At 38.9% G+C, this 24,941-nt stretch overlaps 1 protein-coding gene across 8 annotated transcripts in view; it reads left to right on the top strand.

Annotated features, from left to right (window-relative positions):
* Nucleotides 1-3,483: 3,483 nt before the first annotated feature.
* The window catches only part of TENM3 (teneurin transmembrane protein 3), a 495,594-nt gene continuing 474,136 nt past the window's right edge, over nt 3,484-24,941 (top strand). For all 8 annotated transcript variants that reach the window (XM_089525433.1, XM_089525431.1, XM_089525429.1 and 5 more), the window contains exon 1: nt 3,484-3,548. The gene's annotated coding sequence lies outside the window, so the exon portion shown is untranslated. The remainder of the gene's footprint in view (nt 3,549-24,941) is intronic.

The raw sequence follows: 24,941 nt of genomic DNA, 5'->3' as shown, positions 1-24,941 counted from the left end.
TTTTACTTGGACTTCGGCTCCCAGAAGCCTTTGCCAGCCTGGTCAATAGTCAGGGATTCTGGGGGCTGAAGTCCAAAAGATAAAACAATGAGGGAACTAAGTTTCCTCACAACAAGAAGTCTGACAGGAGTTTTGTGTGTGTGTGTGTGTGTGATGGCAATGCCAATAATAATGTCCACATTTTAGTTTGTTACAAGGGTCCTCCTCCCAACTTTTAACTCCATTAAACACCATTTTAACTCCATGGAGAGCAGGGTTCGAATCCCGGGCCATGAAACCATTCTTGGTTGAGTCACACTCTCTCAGCCTCAACTCCCTCTGAATAAACTTTGCAAGCGATGGTTTGGCCTGAGGGTCGCCATAAGTCGGAAACAACACAGCTTCTAGCCCCCTCTCCTCCGCCCAAATGTTCTTGAAAGGCCGACATCTATCCAAGGCCGCTGAGCCACAGCTTTGCTCGAGGGAGGGTTTCCCTGGTGGACGGCGTTTGGGGATCAAGGCTGGCCAGTGGGCAGAAGCGTGCTTTGATGAACGGCCCAAGTGTCTTTCTCTGCTGCAATGGCTTCCTTTGATCCTTCCCTTCTATTCTCAACATGGAGGGAGCCGGTGTCAAAAGACCTTTTCAAAGCCATATATAGCTTTCCTTTTGGGCTGCTGAGGAAAGACAAGCCAAAAATGGAGGGCGTTACAGAAAAAATGGAGGACACGGCCCTAGAAACACTTTATAAATGTAAATTCATGCTTCTCAGTCCTCAGAATGGAGGACATTTGGGGAAGATATAAGACACGACACAAGGAAATGTTGAAACACTCCCTAAATTCATGCTCCTCAGACCTCAGAATGGAGGACATGCAGGAAGAATGTGGAAGTTAAAGTGGTGCCAAACTGCATGAATTCTGCAGTGCAGAGGCTCCTTACATGGAGCAGTGGTTTGAGTGTTGACCTTAGGCAAGCCACACTCTCTCAGCCTCAGGGGAAGGCAATGGCAAACTCCCTCTGAACCAGTCTTGCCAAGGAAACCCCAGGACAGGGGTCGCCATAAGTTGGAAACGAAGGCACCCAACACAATAGATGGAGTTTGAGAACCGGTTATAGAGTGATTGATTGATTGATATCTAGAAAGCCAGCCTTCTTTCAAAGTGTGGTCACAGCCTAGAGCCAAACGGTTCGAAACCGCTTTTCGCGCGTAGACACAAACGCAGGGCTGCCAAGAATTCGTTACTGTTACATCAGCGTATCCCCCCCCCCCCCCTTGGTCGTTGGCTTTGAGCTGGGAAGCTTTGCCGTGGGTTGTGCTGCGAGGTCCTGTGTTCAAATTCTGCCCCGTTCTCGGGACTTTGGGGTTTATTTCCCAGAAGAAACTTTGGGAAAGCAGGGAAAACGAATGAAGCAGAAGTGGAGAAGTTTTCTGGCCTTAAGTCCAAAACACACTGCAGATATAACCCAGTTTTGAGACCGCTTTAACTGCCCTGGCTCAGTGCTAGGGAATACTGAGCTTTACAGTATATTGTGGCACCCGAGCTCTCCCTGACAGAGAAGGCTAAATGCCTCACAAAACTACAGTTCCCAGAACTCCATAGCACTGAGCCAGGGCAGCTAAAGCGGTCTCAAACTGGATTATTTCCGCCGTGTGTTTTGGAACTAAAAGAGAGGGAAGGAGAGGTTCCCCAAGACCCTCCTAAACAGTCTGCAAAGTATTTATTCAAGAAGTAAAGCCCTAGAATCTAGTAGGAGGGATGCGTCTACACTGTAGAAATAATGCAGTTTGACACTGCTTTCAGTGCTATGGAATCCTGGGATTTGTAGCTTTCTTAGGTCTTTAGCCTCCTCTCCCCAAAACTACAGATCCCATTCTGTGGGATGGAGCCTTGGCAGTTAAAGCGGTGTCAAACCACATTGTACAGTTCTTAAAATGGCTTCACAGACTAAAGAGATCTCTCTCTACAGACTCGAGATCAGGGTTCGCATTCTGCCTCAGCCCCGTAAACCCACTTTGGGCAAACCACACTCTCTCAGCCTCGGAGGGTGACTCTGAAGAAACTCGTCAAGAAAACCTCTTGAATCAGGTTCTCCGGAGGGTCGCCATAAATCGGAAAGGAACAAGATAATAGGGAGACTCTGAGGGAAAGCGACATTTTATTTTGAGGAGCGAAAGCATATATGTAAGGGAGGAGGAGATGGATGGATCTGGGTAAGAGAGACGGTTTTACTACCAGGTGTGTTCAATGCAAACTAAGGTCCAACACACACTGCAGAAATAACCCAGCTTGAGACCGCTTTAACTGCCCTGGCTCAATGCTAGGGGGATCCTGGAAACTGTAGTTTTGTGAGACATTGAGCCTTCTCTGTCAGAAGGTGCCGCAACGAACTACAATTCCCAGGATTCCCTAGCACTGTGTGCAATTAAAATGGTCTCAAACTGGATTATTTCTCCAGTCCGGACGCAGCCTTAAGTACCAAGCGCTGCCTCAGGAACGCAAACACTTGGCGCCTTTTAAACACCGCTAAAAGAAGTAACGGAGAGAGCCAGGGTAGCGGTTTGAGCGTCGGATTATGACTCTGGGTTCGAATCCTGGCTGGGCCACAGAAACCCAGTGCCCGAGTCACACTCTCTCAGCCTCAGAGGGTAGCAATAGGGAAACCCTTTATGAGGAAACTTAAGAAAGCCCCACGAAGAAATGGAGAAAGCGCGCCCGCCCGCCCGCCCGCCCGCCGTCCTCACTACCCCAAGATCAACTGGGGGGCATCTGAGACAAGTTCGTCAGTGTTTGCAATCAGCGCCCGCCCGCCCGCACCCCTTTCCCTCCCCCTCCCTTCCTCTTCGTTCATCAGCGCCAAGTGCTGTTCACGGATGACCCCTCAATCACGGCGCCGCGAGTGGATGCCCTGATTGGACGCAGCATGGGAGCCCCGGCATTCCGAAGGAACCAACCGAGGAAGCGGGGGGGGGAGGAGGAGTGGAATGCGAGGTGGTTCAGTCCACCGCCCGACCAAAGCCGCCGCCAAGGGGCACCCCGGCGCTCAATGCTCTAGGGGCTGAGAAGGTTATAAGAGAGTAATCCTATTCCGGGGCTTTTTGGATCCCCCCCCTCTCTGAGCGCTTCATGGTATGCTCCTCTCCCCCTCTCTCCCCCTCCCTTTTCGTTTTCTGAAGCTGCTGCCGCCGCCGCCGCCGCCGCCGCGTTCCCTGCGGGGGTCGCCCCTTGCAGAATTGCCACCCTCCCGGCTACCGCCCCCCCTCTGCTCCAGTGGCACTTTATTTGGTGGTCCCCTCTCTGCCTCCTCCGCCTCCTCCTCCTCCTCTGGGCTTCGCGATAACGAGCTCCCCTCCGGCCGCAGGAAAGTGAACTCCTCCTCCGGCTCCTGGGCGCCCCCTCCTCCCCCTCCCCTCCCTCCATCCCGGACCCGAGAGGGAACTTGGGACTGACTCTCCGCTCTCCCTCCGTCCTCCCTGCCGCCTTCTTCCCGCCTTTCTCCTTGAGAAGAGAAGAGAAGAGAAGAGGAGGAGGAGGAGGCGGAGAAGGGAGTCCGCGCCGAGGCGCCCCGGGTAAGTGGAGACTGAAGAGGGGCTCCCCTGGCGCTCCGGGAGGGGAAGGGGGCGCCGCGGGGGACCCAGCCTCGACCCAGGCAGGCAGGCAGGCAGGCAGGCAGGCATGCGGGGAAGCACCGTCCGCCCTCCCTTCCCCTTCACTCCTCTCTCTCCCTTCTTCTTTCACTTCATCCCTTCCTCTCTCTCTCTCTCTTTCTCCTTCCTTCCTTCCCTCCCTTCCTCTTTCCCGTCTTTCCTTCCACTCTCTCTCTCTCTCTCTCTCTTCTTCTTCTTCTTCTTGTCATCCCTTCCTCTTTCTCTCTTTTTCTTCCTCCTTTTTTCTTTCACTTCATCCCTTCCTCTTTCTTCTCTCTTCTTCTTCCTTCTTCTTTCCTCCCTCTTCCGTCTTCTTTCCTTTCAATACCTCCCCTTTCTCTTCCTTCCTTCCTTCCTTCCTCTCTCTCTTTCACTTCCTTCTTCCTTCTTTCCTTCCTTCCCTCCCTCCCTTCATCTCTCTCCTTCCTTCCTTTTTTTCTCTTTCGCTTCTGTCCTCTCTTTCTTTCTTTCTCCTTCATTCTTTCCTGGCTCTCTCTTTTTCATCCCTTCCTCGCAACTTATTTCTCTTTTCCTTCCTTCCATCCTCCCTTTCTTTCTCCTTCTTTCCTTTCTCTCACTTTTCCCTTTCTTCCTCGCAACTTATTTCTCTTTTCCTTCCTTCCCACCTTCTTCCTTCCTTTCTCTTTCCTTTCCTTCTATCCTCCCTTTTTTCCTTCTTTCCTTACAACTTATTTCTCCCTCCCTTCCTTTATTTCTCTTTCTTTCCTTCCTTCCTCGCAACTGATTTCTCCCTTCCTTCCTGTTCTCCTTCCTTCCTTCCATCCATCTATCTTCCCCTTTTCTCCCTCCCTCCCTCCCTCCCTTCCTTCCTTCCTTCCTTCCTCTTTTTTCATTCTTTCCTCTCCTCTTTCCCTTCTTCGTCTCTCCCGGGTCCTTCCTCGCCTTGAACTGCCCGCCTTTTCCGAGGAGCCTCTCCTCCGGTGGCAGCCTCAGGCGGTGCTTCCCTCCAAAGCCCCCTTTTAATGCTCCGCTTCGGACTTTCTCCTCTCCTTTCCCTTTCTCCTTCTTCCCTTCTCTCTCTCTGTTTCTGGGCCAAAGGGCAGAGAGCAGACAGAAGAAGAAGAGGCTTTTTTTTTGGGGGGGGGAAGCAGCGAACGAGAGAGGAGCCCCTCTTTCTCTCTCTGGCTCCGTCCGCGCCAAACACGCGTGTCTTAAGCCTCGTGTGAACGCGGTGTTCCAATCTCTCAATTAGGTCGGGTCTCAGACTGTGGAAAAGGAGAGAGAGAGAGAGAGAGAAAGAAAGGCAGAAGGAAGGACAGCTTTCCTCCCTTTTTAAAAGCATCCTAGCTAATGCCACCAGCAACACAGATCCATGCCCTGTCTGCCTCTATAACAGAGGTTTCAGCCTCCCTCTTTCAGAGTGATGAATGTATTCTAGTTTCAATAATACCTTGAGGTCTTTTGCTGCTCACACTCTCTGACCATCTCAACCTTTTCCGACTTGTACCCACCTCTGAGTTGTCAAACTGTTGTTGAGACCTTTTTTTAGATCTACGTTTCGATATACGTTGTGGTTGCTTCACCTTGGACCTTGCAGCTCCTTGGGCGACTTTGACATGTCTGGGAAACCCTTCCCTTGACCTCCCTGCTGCTGCTGCTGCTGCTGCTGCTGCTCTGGCGTCCTTTGCTTTCTTGAGGGCAAGTAGAGGGTTTTGCCTCTTAGGATCCAGCAGGTTGAGCTTTGCTGGGTTTCATTGACCTTTCTCCAGTCACGCCAAGGTGTACACAACACATTACTTATCCAAAACATCAGCCTCCCAGGCTAGCAAAAGTCTAGCCTTCTGCGCTTGTTGGGATGGGTGTTGCAGTGTTGCAGCTTTTCAAAAGACAGGACTCCTGGTACACACCGGTTTTAACACACACAAACACACAGGCAAGACACACTTCATGAGTCTGGCTCTTTACTGTGTCAAGCTAAGGATCCTCAAGGACCATAAAAGCCTGCCTTTTGGTTTAAAGTGTGGATGGTTTCTTATCTGTGGTGTGATCTCTGTAGATGAGATTGTCTCTTCCTAGCACTGTACCACTTATCTTTTGACAACTGTGTTTGTCAAACCTTTGCAGACAGGATAGATTTCGCTGGGTGGTCTGTTCATGCTGGAAGTTAGGCATTCAGACTTTACAAATATTCTTATCTGCACTTAAGAAATTGCCAGTAAAACAAAGAAGGAGGAAAAAGGAAAGACATTTGTACACATTGCCTGAAAGAACAGAGTTCTGCAGATCTATCGTTTTATAACACAGCGTTGTGAAGTGTGTGTTGCTTTTTCTGTCATGTTTTTGGTGCCATCTAAACTTTGATAATCTAATCATAACTTTAATATAAATGCAAATAGGATAACATCTTGCATAATATATGTCAAACGCATGCAGAATCCCCATGATGCAGTTGTATTGTGACTTGCAGAGTTAAAGCAGTGCATGTAAAGATTTAAAAATATGTCAGTATGTCTCTGAGATACCCCGTTTTGGACGTGATCCCATTCGACATTTACATTGGAGTAAAAGCATTAGGTGGAATTTTTGAGTAAGCTTATAAAGATATGCATTGTCAAGGTGTTTGGGTTTTTGGTTAAAAGTACTGTAGGACATTTATTCTAGTATCAATAATTATAAAAACAGTGCATAATATTTGTGTTTACCTAAAGATATTTAGAGTTAATAATTTTATAGTTTCTTAAGTAAAGCATCGAATTAGCGTATCATTTGAGGCCACTGTAGGAATGCATACAGCACACTGTAGTCTTAGGTAATAACATTTGTATAATGTTAAAGTATAATGTTAAAGTACCTGGTATGGGTCAACATGGTCTAGTGGCTGAAACTCTGCAGTAAACTAAAATGACTGGATTTAATCTATGTGATGGCAGTTGGCTTAAACTGGATGTTTTTACGCTCCCAGTGTGGCAGATCCAGTGTAACTTCTGCAGATTAGAAAACAGAAGGCTTCTTACATGTGCTGTATACAGTTTCCATGAAGAAGTGACGTGACAATTTTAATCCCTGTGAGGAAATAGGAAAGCACAAATTCTGAAGCTTAAATCATTCATTCCAGAAGATCTTTTGCTTTAGTGGAATTGCTCTGGCATAAGTGGTTGAATACGATAAGGAGAAGTTGTACAGAGGAATGCTGTGAATCCCCTATTTAAAAAAAAGTCATCTATAGGTCAGGGAGGATATTGCAGTCATGATCTGGTTAGCAAGATATTTGTATTCCAGTTAAGCTTTTTCATGCAAATAATAGTTGTGTCTTGGAGACTTGAGAGTAAAGCACAACAGAACAAAATGATCTTTATAACTGTCCAACTGTTATGATATGTAGAAACAAAACATATAAATGGAAGGAGAGATTTAGAAAAGCAGACTAGCCAAGTTTAGTGTCAACCCTAAAAGATTTAGAGATATGATCTTAAGGAAACCTTACAAAATGCGTAAACTAAAAATCAGTAGCCTTTAAAATCTTACATTTTGTACCCTGTGCAGCACGATCCAAGCTATTAGTAGTTATTAGTGTGCTGCTTTTCTTGATGTAACTGATCTTTGCATTAAGTCCCACAAATAGGACCCATAGTTTCAGGAGAATCAGGCCTTTAAATTTTCAAGCAAAAGAGAGTTAAGTTTCCTGAATTTATAGCTAATATATTAAAATTAAGACTACTCCAAAAACATATGCAGATATTCTGCCTTTGAAGCACTCACTATCAAGTAGTCCTGTTGACTCCAAAAGAATTTGGTGGAATTCAGACTATGTCAGAAAGCTCTCGAAATCTTGCAGCAACTAGACCCTTACAAATATTCTAATTTTGAGAATTCTTGTGATACATACTGTTAAATGTAACTTTTAAAATACTAGTAGAAGAGTAACTGTATGTAGAACTATAACTAAAATCTGTATGGAAAACAGATGGCTTTAATACGCCTGTACTAAATCTGTTTCTTGTTCTTTAACCTGTTCCTTCGTACAAGGTTTGTTGTTTTAGCAGGTATGGCTATATTAAGATTCCTGACAATTGGTGTGCAAAACAGAAACATTCTGTTATGTGATGATATTGAAGTTGTTTGTTTGAAGGAAACACCATGTCAGGTACATATGCGATAAGCTGAAATATCTTCTTCCAAATAGTTCAAATCTTGAATTAAAAGATTTGTCTTCTGAGTGTCCAGTTGAGAATGGCAAATTGTATGATACTGTTTTGTAAGGCAGGCTCTGTCATACTAACACTTAAATATTCATCCCCCCCCCCCCCCCGCTAACTTCAGAGAATTTCCTATTAAGTAAGATGTTGCCATTACCAGTTTTAAAGATGCCTGGCTTGGAAAGTTTCAGATCCTTTTTAATGTATCAGGGTAGATATATGCTGGCTCCCCCCCCCCCCCAATTCCGAAACTGATAACTTGATTATGTCTTAGAAAACCTGATTTATTTTATACTTTCTTCATACCAGGCATTACTGTTATGAAGATTTCCTTATAATTGAGATTAATGTTTCTAAGCAAAAGTAGTGATTTGGAGAGCTGCATCCATTTTGAGTGCTGTTCTAATCAACTTTACATAAAGCATTTCACAATATATCAGTCTGCATTGAAACCTGCCTTATTATGTAGAATTAACTTGTAGGTGATTGATAGCAAGACTGCTCCATCTTGAGAAGTCATTTGTTTCCAAACAAGTGTTAGGGATTCTGAAATTTTCTGAGTTCTAGGTCACACCACACTGACCTTACTGAGGCCTGAGTGAGGCTTCATATTAAAACTGGAGAGGGGACAGGTTTCATTCTGGGAAAAGAAAATGCATATGTTTAACCTACGCATGCGTTCAATCTACATTTTGGAGACAGATTCATACCTCTTCCTTACTAAAACATGATAGAAAGAAAGAACAGGTGGTAACTTCTAAGAACGTGCTTATAATTTTTGAAAATGTTTTTTTCCAAGGATGAGATTAACAGTATCGAATATCAACCACAATCACCTATCCTATTTCAGTTGATAGTTATTCTAGCAGTACATTGTATGGTAATAGAAATCACCCTGGGAATGAAAGGTAATGGAAGTAGTTCTTTATCCTTCTCTAAAAACAGTAAGGATAGTAGATGCTTTCGCTCCTGCTGTGAAATTTGCATATTTTCTCTCCTGTCTGTGTTCCTGTCTCAGCTCTGTCAGCATTTTGTTCTAGACAAAAAGTAAATATTCACTTTTTACCATGGGTGGGATATCTGTATCCAGTTCACTAAAACACCAGGAGAAACTAAAACACACAGCCTTAGTAAATAAAGCAGAAAAGTAGAATAATATCATTCTAAATGAAATAAATGAGGTGAGGAATATTTCCATCCCCTTAAACCTGTGTTATTTATTTTGTGAGAGCTCTTAGCTGTATGGCATTACCTACACTGTATACTAAATATGTTGCTTTGTAGTTAAAGGAATATTGTTTTCAAAATGTTTTATTTCTGAACAACTAATTTTTTTCAGAAGTGTTTTATATTAAAGTAGATCACAAAGATGTCAAAATTGTAAAATTACTGCTGAACCCCCTCCCCTTTTTATTTAGTGTTTGGCACTTGTTTGGAAAAGAGGCAGTATGTTTCATAGATCTGCGGCTTTGCTTTCTCTTTCCACTGCTGGCATGTTTATTTTGTATATATTGGAGTGGAGAAGCTGTACTTGATTCCCTTATGAGTTTTTTGGAATGTGTGTGAAATTATTTAAAGTGCTTTTGGTGTCTAAATGGTCAGTATTACACACACACACACACACACACACACACACACACACACCATTATAAAAAGTTAAACTTAAATTGATTCAGGCCAGAAATATTGGAACAAATAGAAGAATTGCTTTCTGTATAAGCAAATGCTGTGGCCAGAGGTGAGGAATTTTTGTTATTATGCATATATGGTGACACAAAGTCAGCAGAAAAAGACAGGCTGGTAGCATTGCCTGGATTATTATGGATATAGTTGGTATAATTTGGATAGTTAGTGCTAATATGTTATTTGTTTATGAGAAGGAAGAAAATGTAGTGTTAATTTTAGAGTTGAGAAGTGAAAAACAAACACGGATTAAAGTTCAGGTTATTGGAAATACCATGCTTGTTTCATCCCATCTAGTCTTATTGATGCAAGAAGGATGAGATGAAGCTGCTGTATGTCACTGTAATGTCAGTTTTTATTGCGGTAATATGTTGTGCTAATTTGTTTGTATCTAAAATATAAACATTGTGAACAAAGTGTATTCTCTGTTGACAGACTATAATAGCATGTCTATTTCTGACATGAGAAAATAGCACAGAAAATTATCTTTTAAAACATTCATTTGTAAAGCAGAATATTATTTTCTGGTCCTCATAATGCCTTATGCACACAGTTAAGAATCTGCACAACAAATCATTTTATTTTGTGTATTTCTCATTTCCTTTTATCATAGGAGTGAATTTAGCTGTGGGTTAACAAACGTGCATTCTGATTTTATCCCCTAGTCCAACTTTCAACCAAAGTTCTGGAGATATATCATTTACGTTGCTGTAAGTCATATTGACACCAGCTGAGAATGCACGTCCCACTGGGCAAGTGTAATCTCCATTTATGGAAATGGGGTTGCAGCCACTGGAGCATTTTGAGGATTGCACTTTAAGATTCTTGTGAGAATAAAAGCTTTTTAAAAATACCTGCAGTGTTATTTCATCCCCTTTTCTTTGATATCTACAAGTCCAATTCCAATGTTTAACGAGTGTGTAAAGGTCTAAAGAACTGCTCTGGATTCTGTACAGTATTTTACTTAAAAACTAACTTGGAACTTACTATACTGGTTGATAAGAGAACACAAAAGATTTAACATAAGACCAAAGGAAGAAACATGTTTCAATGTGGTGACATGTTCTTGTATAGTGAAACACCCCAGGCATACAACTATATTAAAATATTCATGTATTAATCTTTTAAAGGGATGAATTTATCTGTGAATAGTAGGTGAGACATAGAAATGCATCCTAATGCTAAAAACCGAGCCACAGTTTCCTAACATAAGTCCCATTGAAATGGATGCATTTAAATCTGCTGGGGAACTTGCAAGGAAGTCATTTCCATCAGAACTAACAGGACAGCCATGTAATGGCTGCCAATTTTTAAGACCAACTCTAGAATGCTTACCTGCATGTGAGATTACAGTATATATATTTGATAGGAATGTATATTATAGTTGGGCAGGCTGTAACAAGTGATTTTAAAATAAGGTCTTTAGATGAAATCATTATGTTTTGTTTCAGATTTGCTGTTTCCATAAAGGGGAAAAAGATTTTAAATAAAATGACTTATGAACCAGAAAATAAAAACGAAAGATCTGTGAAATCCATGGTATTCTCTTCCAAATTTTTGTTCCTCTGATGATAATTGGTTGGGCTCAAAAATGAGAACTTTTGTAATTGACTGGTTATTAGTGTGAGCTGTGAACCTCAAAATGCTTAGTCACACAGCCATTTGGTGTTTTCGAGCAAGTCTTCTAGTTTCAGCACCTATTTACAGTGTGGGAATAATCATAGAAGCCTTTTAAACAGTACTGGTATGAAGGTTACTGGCAGGACTGATCCAAAAGAATTTTAAAAATAGTAATAAACACCAAATGGACAGTCATTGTTTTCATTGTATGCAGTACTCTTGTTAAGGTTGCAAAATATTTTGCTTTATGTTATGTAAATACTAAATATTAGAAGGTGAATTTGAAATCATACTGTTAAGGAAAATTATTGCTCTTTACACAAATGATCAAAGAAGACTTTGAGGTTGAAGACTAATTCCTGCTGGTTTTACAATATCTATCAAATATTGCTTTTAACTTAAAGATGAAAGTAAGAGGAATGTGTGGTGCTTTATAAATGCAGCTGGTTAAATTATATATACAGAAGTTAAAATCATAGTTAATTTACTAGCAAACTAATTGCATTTATTTCAACAATCAGAATTCTGGAGTTTATAATCAAATGCAAATATTTAAATATTGAGATATGAGCATGCCATGAATTTCTCAAAATGTCAAATGGCTGCAGTTACTTTAATTGCCTATAAATCAGTATATGTCAAAATCCCATATTAAACTGAAGTATAACAGTAGGGACTATTGTGAGACAGAACAATTAGTGTGTGTCATCCAAAAAGTGGGAACTCTACAGTTCTTTGCAGAGTATAGTGTTGATATTTACTGGCTATGTTTACTGGTACTCTGATCCCCCAAGGTTTTTACAGATTGAATGAAAGTCCTACAGAATTACTCTCTTTCTGAGAAGTTTTTCAATACTTTTATTGAGGCCAAGAGGTGGCTCTTAATTTAAGGAGTGGCATAGTAGCAGAATTACAGTACTGTATTTAGGTTGACATAGACAGTGACATTGCAGTTTATACCGGCTTCAGTCTTTACAAATGAGACACAAAGCAATTATTCTAGATCATGATAAGTCATTCATAAAGCCCTTATTGTTTTCCAGACTACGAAACTAAAATACAGTGTTGCACAACTAATATAATTTCACTTGTTGTGACTTTATGGTTTGTTTTTGTACTGGCAACCCATTAAGGGTTGCTTAGTGGTTGCAGTGAAACTTGACAGTGAAGATAAGTTCCATTTTATATTTTTTCCAACACTAAAATCTAAAGTTTTTTCACTAAACTGAGAAGAGAAGCAATTGAATGCTTCTGTACAATTGTGCAGTCCATTCCTGGTTTACCAGTATCTCTTGAGGTCCAACTGGAAGGAAATGTTAACATCGTTGATCTAGTGATATTCTGTGCTGGGGCTGGAACAACTATTGCAAGAGAGTGATGCACATGTAGTGTTTTCATTTTGGGTGGGGAGTTTGAGAAGGAGGGACAGTATTGAGGCGGTATTGTTGAGGGACTAGCCAATCACCTTGTGAGCATCCTGCTGTTGTCTCTTGGTTCATAAGGCAAGTAAGTAACCCCACAACTTAAGAAAAGTGGGACTATCAGAAATGATGCACTCCACACTCCCACCCCACAGTTTGGATACTTTATATTTCAGATTTCTGAAGCGACACTGAAATTTGCGAAGGCAGACTGTTAGGATTTCAGGTGAGGCTGTTCAGGTTGTTATTTTCTTTCATGCATAACAAGTTAGCAAATCAAGATTTTGGTTAGCGAGAGCCTTTAGCAGTGCAACCTTCTTCTAGTTTATATTGAGCTTGATTTAACTGTTATTTAGCAGCTAACAGATAATAGGAGAGAAGATCAAAAGGTTCAGATGTGTTTGTTTTTTTACAATATTTTGTAAATTTGAATTCTCTGGGCTACAGTATAGCTGCATAATCTGCATGATACAGATGTATTTTCTCACATAGTTAATACAGGAATATGACAGTATACTTGATTTAGTTTCAGTAGTGATATAAAGGCTCTTAATAGAAACTGAGTGTTTCTGAAGTATTAATTAAAATCTTGGTGTTTGTAAGGTTATAGCATACTTTTTAAGAAAACATCAATTTTTATACATATACACAAATTTAAAGCACATTTCTTTACTCAAAAATAAATTCCACTTGTTCACTGGGGTTGTTCCAAAGTATCTTACCTAGAAGTAAAGCCTCAAGAAGTTTAATATTGTTTCTTACTAGCTTTAACCCACTTGAATTTGTAACTTATATTTAGTAATCTTAACAGAGTACTATAGTGTATTTCAAATGCATGTATGAATTGTGAAATTTTGTTAAATGCCTAGCTTCAAAAACCTTTAAATTAGTAGAACAAGTAAAATCGCTCTGTATTTATTATCTATAGTGGATAATTGTTTTAAAATGAAAGATACTTAATAGAAAATAAATACAGTGTGGAATTTGTTAACTATTTAAAGTGAGTGTATATGTTTTTCAGTAAAAATGAAGAGGTACAGTATATTTTATTAAAATCACTTAAAATGAATACCAGTGAGCATTGATGTCTGTGGGTGGGGATTGTCTGAATATTTTCCTGATATTGCCAGATGAGTATGAACTATATGGTGACAAAAATAAAAATGTTGTCATGCAAATGCCTGTTTAAAACAGTAATTTAAACCTATAAAACGGGTCACCTTTTCCTTGAAACGTTTAAAGTTCAGTAAGCAAACTAGGATAAATGTATGTCTTTACTTAAGTTCCTAGTTACGGGACAGTAATTGCCATTAAGCTAAGTGGGACTGCCCATAAAACTAGGCTGTACACAAGGTTGCTTTCAGCTAAGTAACATATGCTAAGGATCTTTATTTTCTGAAAGTTAATTTCATTGGTCAAAAACCAATGGTTTGATATTGGTTTTTTATTTACTTATAATATTTAGAATGCCTGAAAAATGTAACCATCCTCCCAAGTATTTAAAAGTGCTTAAATACTATGCTTTTTGGTACAGATAAATCATTCAAAAATAGTTATACAGGAGTGTGTGTGTGTGTGTGTGTTGGGGGGGGTGTAGTTAGGCTTTCTTTAAAAATGTCTCGATGTAGTTGAATGTGTTTTTGAGGATAGAAATAACTATATTTTTAATATTGATCCAAAGTGGACACAATAGAATCACAGATATTTAATAAATATTAAAATGACAAACTTTCATTTAACCACTGGAAAATATTAGTATTGTTTCAAAAGAACATGTATGTGTCCTTGGTCCACCTCATTTGTAAAATATACTTTAAAGAAAAGCTTGATCACACTTTGAAAGCGTGTTTGTACCCGAAAATGTTTTAATTGTGAAGAGTGCACATTTTAATATTTATAGGACAATAAGTGTTCTGCCAAATGTCATGTGTGAATGCATGTGTGACTCATTGTAATCAAAGGAAACTTGAACAGCTGAAGTGGAGGTTTTAACACAGTCTTGTGTCATAACATTCACTTACTATTTCTCAGAAGTTTGTAGAATGATTTTGCACAACTAAATGTATTCTGATTTGAAAAAAGGTAAATATCTTGATGCTAAGTCTACACTAGAATTACAGTTTTGTAAACTGCTGGGCAAGAGTGACAGATATGGCTGATACATAGTTTTCTTGCTGTGTTAGGAAGGAGCGCGTGTATTTTTTTTTCTTTTGTGGCTAGGTTCATTTAGTAGCATTTTTCATGTACTTAGCAGTAACTCATGTAAGCAAAAAATAGAAGCATTAGTACTATTTCTTTGAGAGGATATTCCATGAGGGTAGGGTGTCTTGAGGATAAACTGTGATCCTTTGATGAAGACTTGCATTATGATGATGGAGGAATGACACGATGCAATCCTGAGCATGTTTGTTGTGAATTTTAATTATCCTGAGTCTAATGGGGTTCACTATTTAGAAAGAATGCTTAGGACTGCAATGTGCTTTTGATTTTGTTGCACATGTCTTTTGTAAGCATAATTGAAAGCCCATAGGCTTTGCAGCAAAATCTATGTCCCCTTGATCCAGAGCCTGGAGTAGCACCTGCCCTTGCTTCACATAAAAGGCTGCCTTAGTGCAGTGAGCATTAAGAGCACCTACCCACCACAAGATTGCTGTTGTTATTGTTCGTATGTATAACTAAGAGTAACTAGTAGATATGTTCTCCACTGACATTATTGCACAGTGATTTGAAAATTTCAGCGATGTTGCAAAGAGCTGCTGATTTAAGAACAGTTTCTATCATTAGGACTTTGGATTTCATAAACACAACCAATTTTGTAGTTAGAGGGGCACTATCCTTGGTTGCACTTTTAAGATAGGGAAGTGACTTAAGAAGTGTTCTTGTATTCAAGAAAATATTTTGGCTGTACTAAGAGCAATTAATTTAGGTCCAAAACAACTGTGGAAATAATCCAGTTTGAGACCCCTTTAACTGCCCTAGCTCTGTACTAGAGAATCCTGGGAATTGCAGTTTATTGTGGCAATAGAGCTGTCTGACAGAGAAGGCTAAATATCTCACAAAACTACAGTTCCCAGAATTCCGTAGCATTGAGCCAGGTCAGATAAAGCGGTTTTAAACTGGATTATTTCTTCAGTGTGTTTTTGACTTTTGTAGAATATGACACTGGCAGTGCTTGGTGTTGGTAGACTTCTGTGTCACCTAGAGTTGTGAATAAGAAATTCAACTATGTTATGACATTGCAGGTATACTACAATTTTGTGTCCCACTAACCAGTACTTAGTCTACCATTGGTCAGAATAAGAAGGTCACCTTAGCAGCTGTTTTGAGTATCAAGTAAATAAAGCAAGTTGTTTGTTACTCAGTTTATTATCATTGTCCTAAATCCAACCTATTCTCAGCGGAGGAAAACAGTACATCTAGTCTTGAACTGAATATCAGTACCGGCTGCAATACTGGAAAAACTCTATGATTGGATGGATACTGGCCTTAGTGTTTTTACTTCAAGGAAAAGGATGTGTGGGATTTTTCTGCCTTAGGCACTGATATAATGTGTGAGGTTTGTATAGTATGCACTCAGACAGGACCAGGAATATTTACTCTTTCACTCCAGGCAGCAAAATATCATGGGCTTTCTGTACCTCTGAGAGGGGAAACAGTTATTTTTCTGTATTTATATGCCACTTTTCACAGTTACAGTCTTCTTACTTTAGCACTTTGTTTTATATTATGCCACTCATAACATAGATCCTACTTACTTGAGATACCTTTTCTACTGAAAACCACAACAATGTTGTATCGTTTCCGTGACAATAAAAATTATATGGCAAGCATATTTGCTGTTTCTGTATTAATACTGTACATCCAGATTTGTCAAACCCTAGGGCAATGTTTGGCTGTGTAAAATTAGTAATAATGTGATAAAGATGGTAGCTGCCTTTTTCTTTAGTGAACTTGTTCATGTGTACATTTCTTTCCTTCCCCAGTCTATATCTAGGGTTCTGATGACATAGCCACCATGTGGAGATTGTTTGAAATAGCCTCGGTATGGTATACACTCCATCCAGCAAAGAGTTTCTGAGTATCTTCTCATAATGTGATTTGACTTCTTGAACATGATTGGTTTCCACAATCCTAACAGTATTCTTGTTAGTGGAAAGTTTAATACTCATGTGTCTAACAGGCTAGCCGTTTATGTAGTTTGAAAGAGTTTTTATAAGACTGTAGAAATTTCACCACCATTTCACCAATTTTTAAATAGAACATTGAGTCACACCAGTTCTTGAGCACCTTTTAATTTCATAATGCAGAATCAAGGCTTACATTGCTTGCATGATAAGTGTAATAATAATAATAATAATAATAATAATAATAATAATACTATCCCAAATGAGTTAGAAACAACCGTTATATGGAAAGTACCTTCCTAATCTTTTATTTTTATAAGAAACGTGTATATTCTGAAAGATTTCCTTTGTGACCCAGATCATGAAAATGTAACAATAATAAGAAAATAATGTTTAAAATAGCAACCTAAATAATAAACAAAGCAGAGTGATCTGAACTTGAGAGGACATAACAGCACCAGACAAGCTTTCTTGCAAAAAATGTTTGTAATCGGGGTTCAACAATGGCCATAGCACTGGCCCATTGAGAAGATTAAAGAAGGACCTTCAAGAATTATCTTAATATTCAAGCAGATTCAAATGGGAAAGGAGATTTCATCCTGAATTTAGATTCCAAGGTATTTTGTGGCATTAAATGTAGACAAAGGTGTGCATTCCACATTCATGGTTCACTCATCTTCCCATCCTCTGTTCCTTGGTTTTTTATGCTGTAAATACAATGGCTTTCTATGTTTTACTTCTTTATGTCTGATTTATTTGTTCATCACAACTCTGGGATTTTTGTGACAAGGGATTGGATTCAATTGGGATAGGACTGAGCCTATATGCCTGTCATCCCTCTAATGGAGAGATCCCCTTATGGGTTCTTGAATGATTCTTCCAGGAACATGCTCACCTCAGGGGCTGTTTTACTAGGCTCACTTCCAAGTGATGGAGATCTATACAGTAGTTAGCACCCAACTAGGATTCCACTTTCTGTGATTCAGGCTCAGTAGCCAGGCTAGGAGGTTTGGTCTTTATCAGTTGGTGGACAGATTGCTTGATGCCTGGACTCATTGTACTGGAGGGTGAACCTCTATAGTTTGTAACTAATAAACATGTAGCTTGTCAATCTTATTTGTTCTGGGTTCTTCCTCCACCCAGTGCTTCACTTACTGCTTGCTTCTAGAATGCAGATATATAACTTAACTGGTGAAAGATGTATTGGCTCATTGTAGGCACTTTGTATTTCATAGTTAAGACTACAAACCTGATCCTTTAGAAGGAGTTAAAATCTATTTTAGGGGAGTGAATACAGAATAAGAAAAACGAGACTGCCAATTGCATTTGAGTATGCATTTATTTTGTGTTGTACACAGTTTATTTGTGCTACAGTATATAATGTTTTGCAGGAATATCTGACAAATGTTTATGGTTTGTCTGTGTTATAAAGTCCACCCTGTGTGACCCTATGTAAATTCCAGAAATAAACTTAAAGATGGTTGCTTGTTTCAGTGTTGGCAGATAGAGAGTGCATGAAGGTGTGCATTTGCTCATGAAAAAAATATTAGAAGTGAGTTCAGATTGCTTCTGTTATTAGAGATGGATTGTATGAGTCTGGGCTATCCAAAATTATATTATTGAGAAATAAGTTTTTCATGTCAGGAAATTAAGGTGTTGATGGTAAGGATTCAAAGGTCCAAAACACACTACAGAAATAATTCAGTTTGAGACTGCTTTAACTGCCTTGGCTCAATGCTAGGGAATTCTGGGAACTGTATTTTTATGAGACATTTAGCCTTCTCTGTCAGAGAGCTCTGGTGCCACAATAAACTACTATTCCCACTATTCCCTAGCACTGAACCAGGGCAGTTAAAACAGTCTCAAGCTGGATTATTTCTGCACTGTGTTTTGGACCAAAGACACTATAACTGTGACTGTTTCAAGTATTAACATGTGTAACAGGGATGATTGTTTTGGGGAACATCATTTTGGAATATAAAAAAATATTAAATCTTACCATTAGAGATTAGAGACACTGTGGTAAAGTTGTCTAGAACAAGGTTCGTGTCAAACTAACAAGCATGTTTTAAGAAAGTTGACATAAAAATGACCTGAGCCAAGCAGCAATGTCAGTATGAACTGTATAGCTGCCCTCACTCTGGCATAGAGGTCAACATGCTCGCTGTTTTCTTTATAAACCTATCTAGCAAGCCATTGGCACTTGGTGCAAAGTTCACTCTACCATCTTCAGTCTTCTGTTATAAACTGTATATTATTTTAGAAAATTGCCATTCAGAATCTGAATGTAGGGTAAAAACCCCAGTTAAAAACAGAAAATAATTTTAAGGAACATAACACATTATTTATTTAATTTAAGACATTTCTGTATTGCCTGCCAGCCTACAAAGGCTATATTTGTGGACATTTATAAATAATCAGATTATTGCAAAATATTATTATCAACACATATAATTTTTAAAAAAGACTTCTAAGAAATCTTGATAGATATGTTTCATATCTATGAACTTAGATTCTATTGACATATCTTCATTTTATATCATTACATAATACAGTTATTTATGGTAGGTTTTAAAAATGGATGGTAATGCTGAGTTATGAATGACAGATCTAGAAAAGCATGGAAAATTGAAATAAATTCAGTGGGGTTCACATTTCATGATACCATTAATTTTCTAAAGCATATTTTGCCACTGGGTATCATAGTTCCAAGAGATGTGCTTTGCATACTCTAGCGATCTGGGCAAAATGGGAAAACTGATTTAACTTATGCATGTGCAGAATTGTGGGAATTTTTGTCCAAGTATAGGACACTTGTACACAAAATATGAAAACATATTTTTTTTGTGTAGAAGCAAATTTTGGAGGCATTTCTCCCCCCTCTTCCAAAATGTACATGGTTCTGTCATACAACAACCATGCAAAAATATGATTTTTGCACAATATAGGTATAGGTGCCTTCAGAAGCCATATTCTTGTTTGCAAAAATCATGTTTCTTTCTTCCCAAACCCCTAATTTTGTATAAAACCCACACTTAAAATCAAGTTTGAAGCAACTGAGTTGGACTCATTCCTGAATTCTTCATCCCGAGGTCTCTTAAAGAACCTGGAGATGATGGGTGCAAACATGCCCTACAAATTGCATCACCTTCATGCCAAGCTGCCTAAAATTGTGACAGTAGAATGCATGTATTACAGACTCAAGGCCTGATTGTCCATTAGCCACAGCCCATATACAATAAAGTTAAGGAAATGATTGTAGGAAGGTGATCCAGTATCAACTGAAGTGTCAAACCTGGGGGAACAGTTCTATGCTTCAAGCGACAGGGAATGTCTCTGCCTGATGTCAGTTTGGTGAGTGTATACCTAGGGCTGGCCATTCTCTTACCTATTTGCTGCAAAATCCTACCACTTCAGGAGAGCCGATAAAGTTGAATGGACTCTTGTGGAGAAGACAAGCAATAAACCACAGTCATGCTGTGTCTCCACACCTCTTCACAAAATACAAATGGGGAAGGGAGACATACTTCTAGCCACCTGCTTGTTAACAGTGTCAAAGCACTCTGAAAAGTTAGCAAGATAGGACCTGCTTGTGTAGAAGCCATGTTGTCCACAGCATCATGAGCTACCAATCCATTTTCCAGCATATTGCAAAGTGGTGGTGCTTAAAGCAATTGAAAGCCGTGCAACGGGAGAATGAATGGTGCGCACGCCCATGTCATGCACGAACCCCATTATATCCAATGGAGCTCAAGCATATGCGTTATGTACAGCACTGTGTAAATCTACAGCGCTATATAAATAAAACATAATAATAACAATAATAATATGCAGGAGGGGATCCGGAACAGATCCCCGTATAAGGCAAGGGCGCACTATACAAACTTGAACCAAAAAACAAAACAAACAAAATAACCCAAAAAACACTACACCACATGAGACCACACATATTTTGACATACATACTGAAGATATTCTTCTCCTTGTCCTGCCATGATATTTAGTATATTTGGTGGAAACATGAGGGAAGACCTTAGTAACTGCTCCAGGCCACAGGAGCCCATGGCAAGTTCATTCAGCAGACAGATATTCAGACTCTTTGGTGGTGTTAAATTGTTCACTGAAATTTCACCTTGTTAATGTGATTTATTTTTTCTAGGGTCTTTTATTTGGTGAGTGCTGTTTATTATGTATTTTTATGTTTTCATAATAGTTTTGTATTTTATCTTGTATTTTAGTTTTTCAGCTACCTCGAGCACTATTTTTAGTGGAAAGTCAGGATAAACATTTATTAAATGGTTCTTCAGAAAGATTTTTGTGTCCATGTACTCATTTTTGTATCTTTAATAATGTTTTCTACCAATTTACCCAGAATTCCAAGATAACCCGTCTGCAGTTTTCAGTATAGATTCACTATAGATCCTTTTGAATAAATTGCCTTACTTTGACCAATGCTTAGGTTTTGATATTTGATATTTTAGGTTTTGATATTTTAAGAAATAGACATTTATTTTTTGAAAATTATTGCACATTGCACCAGTGCAGTTGGACTGCAGAAGTGTTAATAATCTGTTGAAATGACAGAAATGACAAAAAAAAAAATCCTACTTACTAACATCATAAGAGTTGTAATTGTTGGGACTGTCAGCTTGTACTCCAGAGTAGGGGATCACAGACTGCTGGTGGTTGTTGCTAATTCAAAATATGATATGATATTGATATGATATTCATATTGATCCCCATGATTAATGTAAGAAAAATAAGGTGATTAGCAATGGAGTGTGTATCTTTGACGTTGTATAAAAAACCATATTTGTGTTTTTCATGCAGCACTGAAAGAAGCTGAACTTACTGCACTGCTATTAAAAGTATAGGAAAAAATATCCTCCTATATCAGGTATCGTTTCATGAAAGTAAGCATAGGATGACATTCTTAATATTGTTATATCAGAAATCAGAAACAAAACCCAGTGTCTAGTAGCCATTTGTAAATATGTGGTTCGTTATGTCAGCTTTTGTAAAGAGTTTGGGACTAGGATAAGGCTAGAAATAAGGGTTTTTTGCATATATAAACGTTCAATTAGCTAGCTGTGTAAGTCTGTGTACATTTACAAAATTGATTTGAAGAAAGTATCCTATCAAATTCAGTTTTCCTATATCTATCATCAAGTACAGTGCATAATAGTACACAGAACTCAAAATAAAATATCAAGCTGTAATGTTGTGCTATGTTTCAGAATCTAGCTTTTGGATGAGAAAGTGCATAATGCTGAGTAAATTTTAATGCTATTTTATAGTTATCAGTACAGTACAGTCATAAAATAGATTATAATAGATAAGGGGCAATCTGATTATATATTACAATTTTCTGCCAACTTAATTTTTTTCTAGAGCCACTTCATGTCTCCTTTTAATAGGTTTCCTGGTGCAAGAGGTAGGCTCTATTTTATTTTTACATCTGTATATTCCTTAATATATTGTTAAAAAGCTCTACAGGGAAAGCTAAATGTTGCATCTTTGACCTTTCTGTTTATTGGTAATCTAATGAGACATCTCTGCTGCAATAACAACTTCCAGCTTTTCTTGCACTAGTTCTCGCTAACAGCACCAACACCATCCATTGGGGGCTAAGAATATTTAATCCTTTAACGCTGACATATACAACACATAGCCATGTCAGCTACAGCTGTTTCCAAACATCAGTAACAAAATTATAGACAGGTTTTGAAGCTTCCGTGGTGGAAATGAATACATCTGAGGATTTAACTTGCTGACAGTGTTTATGTAATTTAATCTTACCATCTGGAAGAAAGTAAACATTTTTTAGAAAATTAAAGTTAAGGAAATAAACCCCATGTGGTTTTTAAATTCAGTTAAGTTCATTAAAATGTTCAATTGCAAGTTCGTTGTAGCTATATTGAGAAGATTCTTATTCAAATGCCATGGGGATATCATTCCCTTTGTTAAAAAGTGCCTTTTAAAACTATAGTTGTGATTCCCCCTCCCCAACTTTAGTTTGTTAAGAGCAAAAGCCTACTAAACTTTATGTTGCTATATAGTGTGAATAATATTTGAATCTTAGATCTGCAGTCTTTACTATCCTAGAAGTTCTTATTTTCCAATAGCACCAGTGCAATGCAAGTGTTGGTAACTGTGCAGAGAATATCAGGACAGTTATTTATGTAGACATTAAATCCACAGTCCAACATACAACTAAGTAATTGGTTATGCTTAAAATTCCAGTGGATGTAGCTGCTCTAATAGTGCAATCATGTGCAAGCTTGTTTAGATGTAAGTTGGTCTTAATAAATATATTAAGGATTGCAGTCTTCAATGTATTGTGGTTTGTGACTACTGTACATATTGCAATTAGTATTAGTAGATCTGGCTATATAGGAGATAATAGTTGTAACATCTGGAATGCCACATGATCCCCATGCTTTTGCCTGGGAGAAAGTACCAGGACAAAATCAGCATGAATTGCCAAGACTGAACAGACAACAGCTTTTTTTAAAAAGTTTTTGTTTTCAGAAAGATAGCACATTGTACAAGTGCCTAACACAAACATTCATGGAGGTACTTGTGTGAAATTTGACAGTGTGAGTCTTCTGTACTATATCCACCATGTCTCCAAAATTCTATGCAGAGGTTTTGAGGTAGAAAAACCAGTACAATCTGCAACCATTTGTGGTTTACCAATGCATGTCAATGGGGATGGCTGGCAATTCAGATTTCAGAATCTTCATTGAGACACACAGTCTGAACTGGAATGGACTGGATCCAGATTGATCAGCTTTGGGTCTGAAATGAATAGGGCCCTATGCACATCCTTAAAAATGTATTTTTGTTACTACCATTAGCCCTCCATATTCACTGATTTTTTTATTACCAGATTCAACCATCCACAGTTTGAACACAGAGGGGAGGGGGATTTGGTATCCACGGGGGATCCATTCCAGATCCCCTTCATGGATACTAAAATTCACAGGACCTCAAGTCCCATTGTCCCCAATGGTGGTGCGTACATGCAGCCATGCCATCATTGCTTAAATAACGAGGTCCCATTGTGTGTGTGAGAGAGAGACTTCCAAAAAGCAAACCTTGATTTTGCCATTTTATATAATGGACACTATTTTAATACAGCATTATATTTAATGCCACTTCAGAATCCATGGATTTTGGTATCCACAGGAATACTCTGGAACAAAATTCCAGAAGACACAAAGGACCCACCGTATTTATATTTTTTTAGTCCTTGCTGTGAATATCTATTGAATTGTTCAATTCATTGTATCTTTATTACTGTGATACATTTGTTATAAGACTTTAATATTAAGTCATCATTGGATACATGGAAATGTTGCTGTTAAGTGTTACTTAGCTCCCCTCCCTCCGATGTTGCTATAAGCTGTTTTGAGCATGGTTGCACAATATAAAAGTGACATTCAAGTAAAAATGATGTGGATAACTATGCGAACAGACAGTATTGGGTAATTTTTAGCTGGCTCAACCAGGATCCCAAATTTTGTGGAATCCAATTCCTGGGAAAGCTATATTAGTAAATATCTTTATTTTCTGCTCGCCTTAAAGGGACAGGGTTCTGTAGGGAGAAAAAGTGTTTAAAAGGTTTTAAAGAAAAGGAGTCATGGGGGTGCAGGTTGTGCAGTCCTCCATTACATGCTGAGTATCAGAAAAACCCATCTTTTCTTTTCTGTTTATAAAGCGTCTTTGGAAGGAGTGCTTCTGAATGGGAAATTAGAAGTGTCCATGCATGCTGCTCAACCCTTTCATGACTACCACACCATTTGCATAATGAGTAAACAATTTGCATAATATGGAAATATAGTTGTGAGGATTTTGGGAATTAGAATATGGCAGCTGAGATAGAGAGAGGGAGAGACAGACAGAGAGGGAGACTGACTGTGACAGACTGCTGAGGCAAGAGTGAGCAAGAGAGTTAGGGAATGGGAAGGCTGAATAAGCACTGGATGAAAGATGAAAAAGACCAGCAAGAAAAAAGACTGTGGGAGGAGGGAGAGGCTGGTACAGACTGAATGACTATCAAGCCTGATTGAAGGAGAGGGCAATATGAGAGAAAGAGAAATGAGGTATGGGACAGAACTAGGGGTGGAAAGAAGATTTGAAAATACTTGGAAAATGCTTGAAAAACATGCTTTTAGAGTGTTGAAACACCTTGAAGAGAAGAAGCCTGGACTGACAATAATTATTCATAATACTTATGAATACAATACTTATTCATTGTAAAATTTGCACATGGTTGTTTTGTACAGAAAAATTATGTTAATGTATT

Source organism: Sceloporus occidentalis, unplaced genomic scaffold (genome assembly GCF_023333645.1).
Source record: "Sceloporus occidentalis isolate IW3139 unplaced genomic scaffold, rSceOcc1.0.p SCAF_5, whole genome shotgun sequence".
Lineage (NCBI taxonomy): Eukaryota > Metazoa > Chordata > Lepidosauria > Squamata > Phrynosomatidae > Sceloporus > Sceloporus occidentalis.
Note: the sequence above shows the minus strand (reverse complement) of the source record. Positions and strands in the feature narration are given on the sequence as shown.